Here is a 9616-nt window from a genome sequence, read left to right on the forward strand (position 1 = left end):
GACATGTTTTGTTATTGTAGCATTGGGCAAAAAATCCATAGATGCATCATTTCATGATGGACCTTTTCAACTGGTTTCTCATGATAAAGTTGAATTTATTAGAGATAAGTTGCAATATGGAGAACAAAAATTTAATGTTAATTGTGGATCAGAGTTGTGCCGAAACTGTTTCTTAGGATGCTATAAGGACAGAAAGCCGTACTGGAAAAGAAAACGGGAGGATGTTCAGAGAGGTTCACCAAAAGATGATAGAATTTGCTGTGTACCGGTATGTGAGAAAAAGCATGAGAGATTTACATCAGACAATTGGTTAGATAAAAACAGTTCAAATTGTACAGTTTATTTTACAAAAAAAATTAAAAATCTTTGCAATGTTTGTTGGAAAGATTTTATGTACTTTGATGAAACTGCAACATGTTCTGTTTGTGAAAGAGAATGCATGGGAAATTGTTCATTTGTTGAAGATGCAACAGACGATATGCAACAATTTTTTTTTGCTGGTGATGAAGGGCAGGTAAAGTCTACTACAAAGTCCTCCATAATTTGCACTGACTGTAGTCTGTGTTTTCATACAGATCATGATACAGATATTGCAGACACAGATACATGTAATTCAAATGTATACACTGAATTATGTGAAATAGTAGCAAAGCATGCACTTAATGTGATCAGTGAACATCAATACATATTAATTTCAAAGTGAACTAATGAGACTGTGTGAAAAATTGCTGATAGAACGTCTTGGTATTCCTTTTGTGAAGAAAAGACAAAAGACTGTTTTCAATAAACTTGTATTGCACAAAGATGATAACTGAACACAATCTAATGACCTGCTTTAAAAGTTCAAAATTAGGAAACATGATATTTGATCCCAAATCAATCTCATTGGCTGTTGCAAGCCATATCTATACACTTAAGGAAGAAATGTCTAATCTCAAGTCAATGTTGCAGGATACCCAGACAAATGCAATAAATATTGAAAAAATACAGCAACTCATCAAAAACCAATGAAAAAATTTCCATCAACAGCAAACTTTGACTTTCGCATAATGTTTTCAAATTCTGAAAGTGCAATTAGATAAATGCAACAATTTCTCCTTGATGGAGCAATATTTAGAGCCTGAGCTACTTCAATTTATAGGGCAAATTTGTAACATTGAAAGCAAACTGCAAAGTAGAGAGTGTGCTACACATGAAACAGATAGTGAAAGGGCTAAAATCCACTCTCTCAAGCTTAAACTACAAATGGTTGTTGCATTACTCTATTATCTGATAAGCAAACCATTTTCCTTCAAACCCTTCTTGGATTATCTGCCTACGCAAATGGCTTGTGAGATCGCGTTTTCCAGGTGTTAAACATGTTTGGAGTGTTATGTAGCATATCCCAAATTCGAGCTCATGGCTCATTTTGGTCAAGAACAAGGAAAGCAATACAAGAATTGCAACCAACAAAGTTTTGGCGTGTTAATTACATTTGACAATCTAAACTTTAAAATGAAATTTGCTAAGACACTGAAATCAAGCAGGGCACCCCTTGCCAGAATGTTAAATTTGTTGACATCACAAGTGAGCCAAAGGTCAAATGTATATACTCCAAGCACTTTGAATGAATCATTCAACAGTCCACATGGTTCACAAATTCAACTTTATCCCCAGTCAGGGTCAGCTAATCTTCTAACATCAGGCCAATTAGATGACCAGACTGGAAATGATATTCCACACTGATTGAAAGAGCTTCTCCCCCAATTGATGAAGTTGCATCTCCTAATGGTCAACATGGCATTGTATGTACCAGTACTGGTTCAGTAGTAGAAAGCCACTTTATTCTACAAGAAAATGAAAAAGACAATTGCATATGAAAAGCTGAAAGCTGAACTACTGAAAACTACACAGCTTAGAAAAGGTACCTGTGGTAATAAGACATTAATAGATGATCTTTTACCAAACTTGCCACATTGGAGCCCATCAGCAGGGGACAACATTGTATATGCAACTGTCAGAGAAGCTGATGCAAACAAAAAACATAATTATACAATCTTATTTGTTTGATCTTAAGGCTGACTTAAATGTTGGTAATGGTGGGCCAACACAAGTGCTAAGGAGGAGACAAACAGACATATGCAGCAGTCAAAAATTTACAAAAACAAGATCCTGAGTTATACAATTGGTGCCTACCAGTTCATGGTGACTGGCATATGCTTAAAACAGCAAGTGAGGTTCTGAAAATCTTTTGTGGGATGGGGGCTTAAAAGAACTAACAAAACTATGTGGGCACCAAAACCCAGACAGTGTTTACCAATGGCAGGACATTCATGCACGAATCTTTGCTTTCAGAAGCTGAAGATTTATGGCAGAGAGCTGACACTACAATGACATTTTGGGACTGGGTTGATTACAACAGCACTGAAAGAAATTCAATGAATTGTCATGGTTTTGGTATGGCTGCTTGTTCTTTCTGAATGGGTATATAGCAATGTACATTTCCATCCATACTGGAAACTGGTTTCTACGCATATCATCAATGAAAATCTTAGCTCTGCTGTTTTCTGCATATGCAAGAGACAGATATGAAGAACTTGTTGCAAATACACTGCGTGACTTTCACTTTTTCCCAGCTGGTGTATTATCATGTTTTGAAAATGGTGAGTGGACAATGAATATAACAGGCAAGCCATACCATAACCTTGCCCTCGATGAACGACATGAGTGTGTGATAAATCGCAGATTAAAACAAATTACAAAACATCCTTCCCATTTCCAAACTGTTACCCTGGCAGATTTCATGGGTTATCTGGAAAAAGTCCTGAGATTATTTGAAGGTCACATTTTCAAATATACCTGCAAAGTTTCCCAGTACACTAAAAGATCTTCAAAATTTAATCCTGAAAGAGTAAAGCTTATGAGAGCCGAAATGAAAGCTGTGAGTCTCCTTTCAACTGAATCGGTCAGACATTTACTCAACCCATTCAGACGCAGGGCACCCCATTGTTACTTAGTAACTGGGCAACACCAGTACAGACCTTCAGATAAAACATGTTGGAAAGGATAGATTTCTAAAATATGTCGGCAATATGTGTTGAACACTGAAGCAAAGCAGAAACGAAAGCGAAGTAGACTAAATACATTCACCAAGGAAACAACACAAAAGATCACAGGTGTCTACACTTGCCCAGTTTAGGACAATTCTTAGATGTACATATGCAACAATGAGAGAGAGTGGGATAAGTATTAGTCAGAGTGTCCCCTTTCCCCTTGCTCTGTCAAACACATCAGGGGAAATGTGGAAAAGGGTAAAGGCAAACTTCAAGGAAACTCTCATTCAACTGAACTTCATGGAATCGTCTTCCGGACAGATTGTACATTCTGGAATGAGCCATGCACTGAAGTAATTATTGATGTTCTACGCTTCATACATGAGGGCCCCAACAAATTGTAAAACTTACTGCTCCATTTATTATGATCTTTGTACAAATTACAATTTACGTTTTAGCTGAAAAGTTATGATGTTTATGATATTATTCCTGAGCAATATAAACAGTATTGACAAATATGCTATTCAAGGAAACGTTGAGCTTTTGTGCTATATATACAAATGATGACTGGACACTAAAAAGAATGTGGTAATAAATATGATGAGAATGTCACTTCTTACCTGTAATTATTGAAATATTTCCAATATCCATGCACCTTGTAGTATGGAGTGAATTTCCTGTAGCCTCTAAAATTATGGGCAAGATGGGTTTCGATGGGTTGTGGTGGTTCGTAAACAGATATTTTACTCTCACGAGACAGGCCATCAAATATTCACACCTGAAATATAATAAGTAGATACAATACTAAGTAAGGTCTGGTTCACTTTCAGTCAAATAATGACTATGCAGCCAGCTATGTAACGTCATCAAGAAGTTACCATTGAGTTTGAGTGTGTAACAGTAGATATACCGGTATGAGGCATGTAATAAAGATCTGTATGGCCAATTTAATTTATTTTAAAATCACATTCCACATTTGACTTTTGCAAAACAGTAGTTCTATAATTTCTTCTCTATGGGCTAAACTTTTGTTGTGGGGTATAACAATAAATAATGTTTGGTATTAAAACCAAAATAGTGAAAACAGTTATCAAAAGATAGCAATACTGGCCTTTTGATTTTTTTCAGTTTCGGAAATATTCAACAGTCTATGAATGATCATGCTTTGAAAAAAATTTCAAACATCTGTTTGAATTAATCATATCAATATGAGGATACCAATAGAACAGGTTTACATAATTATATTAAGTTATTATGAAAATACTGCAAAGGATGCACCAGGACATTGGCACAGTGTATCGCCTGATGCAAAGTGAAGGGCGATGTGGCCAATGTCCGAGTGCATCCTTTGCGGTATTTTCGTGATAACCTTTTTATTATACATCTTACATTCATGGCTGAGGCATTGAATTGTTAGAGTAGTGACCATTTTCATGCATTGTTAACAATTTTTTTTCTGGTTTATAGTAAGTGTGCTGCGAGTTCTGGAAAGTGTGTCTGCACTACACATGTAGTGTGGCGAGACATGTTCTAGCTGACACTTGTCCAATGAGAACCTTGAAACCATTGAACAGTGAATGCGCAGACATAGCTGCAGGGGATGGGGTGCCTGGAAATCATACATATTACGGAACAGGCGTTCTGTACGGCTTTTTTAGTGCATGCAAAATTCTGTTTTTCTGGATGGTAGATGTATAATTATGGACAGTATTCCCCTCTACTGTTGATGACATAATTTACCTTTCTCTATCACTGCACTCACATGGTCCATTATAAGTTTATTAGGTCATCTGCAAAACGCAACAGCATATGAACCTTTGGTTTCCTCGGAGCAGTTGGGAATATGTTCTTGATCTTATTTACGAGGCTATTTATTAGTCCTTTCAAGGCTTCAATTTTGTCTACTTGTACATATGGCCTGTGTACAAGTATGAAGACCTAAAACAAATCATAGAAATGTAAATGGTTCCTTTCTGAAATATACCAGTTTAGCATATTATAGTAAAAGACAATTCAAGACACTCTCTTCTGGTACATAGTATACAATCCTGATATGATATGTTTGTCTGAAAAATAACAGCAGTATGAGCATGAGCTTGACATCTATCAAATGATTTTTATACCAATCACATTAATAATATACCGTACAGACTTTAATTGTCTTTGTTAATAAACTTCATGCAAGCTAAATTTTAACAGATGAAATTAGGTGCGATTTTGATGGAAATACTTTGTATTATGTTTCATCAAATCTGGAAAATTTCTACACGTAGGTTTAAGCCACTAATCGAACACTTTGGTTTCTCCATTTTGAAATACCAATTGAACAAAATTTGGCACATATATAGATAAAAAGACAATTAAAGCCAACACATCAGTTTATGAATGAGAGCTAATACATGATTTATTATACCCTCAACAAATTAAGTCTTCAGTGAGCAATCAAGACATTTATCAAAATCAAAATGATTTCTTGGTCATATTTAGACAAATTTATCATTTTAAATTGTCACCAAAAAAGGAAGCTGTCACGTCACTAACTTTTTCTGAAAAAAGGATCAATTTGGTAAATCTAGTTTTTTATTGAAGTTGTCAAAAATATTGTCTACATTCTACATGAAATCAAAACTTAATTTTTGATCAACTAATAAATTTACACAAAATGAAATCAGTTTATTCAACAGTGTTGATATGTTATTTCTTACCTTGCTATATTAATTAATGAGTTTATAAGAGAGTAATCAAGGTTCAAAAGACTTATTTTAAGATTTTTTTTAGCTCACATTTGGTTTTACCAATGTGAGTTTATCGTATAGGCTGAAGTCGATGGCGTCTGTATGTATGTGTGTATGTATGTATGTATGTATGTATTGTTACGAGGCAAACGCCATCTATCATTTTTCTAGTGACCAGGTAACATAGTTTGAATTCCTTTTGGTTTTCGTTTGCTTATTTGCGTGACCAGGTGTTTATGAATAATGTATTTTTGTCGTATATAAACGTGTTCATTGCCACGTCACTTTAACTTTCCGTAAGTGCTGGGATCGTCGGAAGTCCACGTCCACTGAGTTTCCCAGTTTTGAAGACCGAGGCCGACTTTACGGACTTTTTCCCGCTGGTGCCAAAAGTGTGACTGCAGTCTAGAAACTTTGTGTGCCTGTTGACGCCTGAGGAAGTTCTGATTCTAGAGTTCCTGTGAGTACAGTACAATTATTTGGAAACGTCCTATTGGTAGGAGTTTCATGCTGTGACTTTCTACGAAGATTATTGTACTTGGGCGTCGAGCTACTACGTGGCTGTTCTCGTTGGACTGATGCGTCCGGACGGAGTTGGCACTGTGGACCAGCGTGTTTCATGTTTAGAGAGCTCTCGTCGTCGCGCCTGTGGACACTTTCTGTTATTTATTTAAAAGCTAAAATTAATACGTTTTGTTATTTGGTCACGCTTAGAGTAGAGATAATTTCAATATTGTAAAGTAATTTTCTTGCTGTCACTACGTGACGTTCTTCAATAAGAATAAGGAAATGTTCTCAGTAACTTGCGTGTAGTTTCCTTTATTTGACCATCTTTTGTTGCGGCCAGCGGGTCCGCTTGGAATTGTACCACTTTGCTGAAGACAATTTTAGACAGCCATTTCCATTTGCCTTGCCGACTTCCCGTGGTCGTAACAGTATGTATGTACAGTATGTCCGTCAACATCAAAAACACGCAAACCGCTGCACGTTTCAGCTTGGTATTTAGTGTGTGGATGCATCCTGGGCTATAGATGGGATTTTGTTCAAATGAAGTCTGCATTGCCAAAATTATGCAAATGAGCTTACAAAATGTGAAAATGGTTAAGATTTAATAACTCAAGAACCGCTTTTTTGATTGCTTTGAAAATTTGTGTGCAAGTACCTTAGATTAACCTTATACATTTTTATGAATCTTGTGAAGATATCCCTAATTTTGTATTTTTGCTGAATTTTTTGTGATTTTTCTCATTTTCAGTAAAAATTCTTCTTCTCTGAAACCGCCGGCCCAATTGCTCTCAAATTTGGGTTGTCTCTTTACAAGGGTGTTACTCTTCTAATTTGTTGAAATTATGACAAAATTGGGAAAATTACTATTTTTGTGCAATTTTGTCATTTTTGGTCAAAAAATCTTAGACAGTGTTTCCTTTTTAAAACCCCTGGACAGACAGCTTTCATATTTCGTACACAGACGTACAGAGATAACAATAGTTAGATATGTGGAAATTGTCCTGAAATATAAAAAATTGTATTTTTAAGACAATATTGTCATTTTTGGTCAAGAAAACTTTATCTCAACATTACTTGTTTGATAGCTTTGTAATTTGGTATAAAGTCCCTTGTTTGATAGCTTTGAAATTTGGTATAAAGTCCCGAAAGATGTTATTAGATAAATTTCTGCTCAAAGTGTTGGGAAACCCCAAAATTTGTATATTTTAGGTACTTTTCTCAGTTTGTGACCTTAAATGACCTATACTAACCCAGGATATGTTGTGAGACAATTTTGAAGGCTGTGAACATAATTTTGTCATATTTGATACCAATTTGTAGGAAAATTTGATCCAGAAAACAAAGCTGAGGTGATTTTTTTCATTTTGAACCAATTTTTGCAACTTTTCTATGTAAGACATACAAAAACTGATGAGAAATTTGGATCCAGGATAATTCCCGATGTTGTAATCACCACCCACAGTGGAAGGCATTTCACTATCTGTAACTAATTTAAGTGCTGTTTACATTAGAATGATAACACTCATGGCATTAATTAAATATCTCCAAGGTTGTAAATGTACTTCCTGTCATTTGGTCTTATGTAATACCAAGGGGTGGAACATTTGATATTCAGGAGGGGGTAGGGTTTAGAAGATCAATGATGTAGCATTACTTTTATACCAGATCCCTTGTGCATTTTTTGCCCACTCCCACCTTTTCTTTTTATCAAGCCTTCTCTGTTTTTTGTTGTTGACATTTGCTTATGTATTTAGGATCTGCTTCTCCCATTGCTATAGAAGTTGATATGCATGTTCCTAAAGATGACCTCCAGTACCTAAGTTGGAGACCTTATTTGCTTTTGTCATTCTTGTTTTTCCTGGTTTAAATATTTCTCGAATGGACCAATTCAAACCGAATGTGAGCACATAGTGTCCTTGACGGTATTTTTTATCTTTAAATTTGAGGGTAGTTTGACTGATCAGTAATAGTAATAAGGTAACTTTACTGAAATGTTAACATACCTCACTTTAATATGAGATGCCATAATTCTAGGTACTTGGCAGATACATTCCTAGCAAGAACAAAGGTTGCCAACTGTGCCCATAACTTGAAGTCCCTTCCAACAAATGATTGATGTTTCTCAATGAAATTTGGTGAAAGTGTTCTTTTCAAGGCAGACCAGTCAAACACCTGATATAAGATAAAGAAAACAAGTCATTGTTGATGACAGTCCCCACTTGTTAATGGGTACTTTGATTACAGGTGCGTGGAGAGGATAGAGTCCTCTCCATTAATTAGGTCTGTGTTTAAAAATGCTGTGATACAGATAGGGCTTCATGGACAAGAATGAGTTCAATGGTGGTGAAAATATAACGCCAATGTAGGCTGTAGTAGGGAATACAAAAACTGCAAAACTCTATTCTCAATCTAGACCCATACAATTCTACGCATGACGTTTTACTATTTTTTTTTCACATGTGGATGCTAACAGCATAATGATTCCAGTATTTCTAATATTCATTGTTCTTCTGTTGAGGCGTACTAGCTCAATTGTTGTCCATGCCAGCAGGGCATAAAAAACAAAGAATGCATAATGTACCTTCAACTTGCGTTCCATTTCTGCCTGGTCACTTGCTGGTATTACTTGAAATGTCAGATGTCTGAAGATTTTTATGATTCCAGCTCTGATTGTCCTGAATTTCAAACTATTTAAAATGTATTTATGGGATGTGAACGTCATACCACTGTCAAAAACTGTCTATTAGTGAAATAGGCAAGCAGAACAGTTAATGTTCATCAGCATTCACACTTGCAACATTTCTTTTTTATTTATGTTTTTTAATACTGAAAATGAGTTTGATCTCCTGTGTGCTAATCAGAGACTGGTTTTATGGTAGTATGCACCTCAAAAGAGAAAGACTTAATGGAGAAATGAAATTGTCCATTTTAAAAAAACTAAGTTATAGAAAAAGTAATGAAAATTGATGAAATGTTGCCCTGATATTTTTTGCGGGAAAATTACAGTGCTCAAAGGGTTAAAGAGCTTAACAGTATCTTAGCCCAAGCTTGGCGGTATCCAAAGTTTGCGTGAAGGGTTGAAAATAATACACTTTGGCCAAGCTTGTCTTCAAGAAAGGTAATCAAATCTGTGTTGCAAGGGTTAAATAACGGTTTTTGTCCAAAGCTTATAGCAGGGTTACTACAGCTAAATCTTGACTCAAGCTTACCTGGGATTGAGCTTCAGTGAAGCTTGGCATTTTCACCAAACACAACAAACAACAAAGCTTTTACAGTTGAAAACGCAGACATATGCAGCGTCAATGGTCAGTAATTTCGGCAATGATTAAAAAACCGATGTCA

General features: G+C 35.7%; 1 long non-coding RNA gene across 1 annotated transcript; it reads right to left on the minus strand.

Moving 5' to 3' along the window:
• Window positions 1-422: 422 nt before the first annotated feature.
• On the minus strand, window positions 423-8646 carry LOC139125891 (uncharacterized). Its single transcript, XR_011550495.1, has 4 exons — window positions 8278-8646; window positions 4773-4970; window positions 3653-3810; window positions 423-1826 (listed from the first exon to the last, which is right to left on the minus strand). It is a non-coding gene; the product is annotated as an uncharacterized lncRNA (long non-coding RNA).
• Between the last annotated feature and the right edge of the window lie 970 nt (window positions 8647-9616).

The sequence above is a fragment of the Ptychodera flava genome, chromosome 1, assembly GCF_041260155.1.
Source record: "Ptychodera flava strain L36383 chromosome 1, AS_Pfla_20210202, whole genome shotgun sequence".
NCBI lineage: Eukaryota > Metazoa > Hemichordata > Enteropneusta > Ptychoderidae > Ptychodera > Ptychodera flava.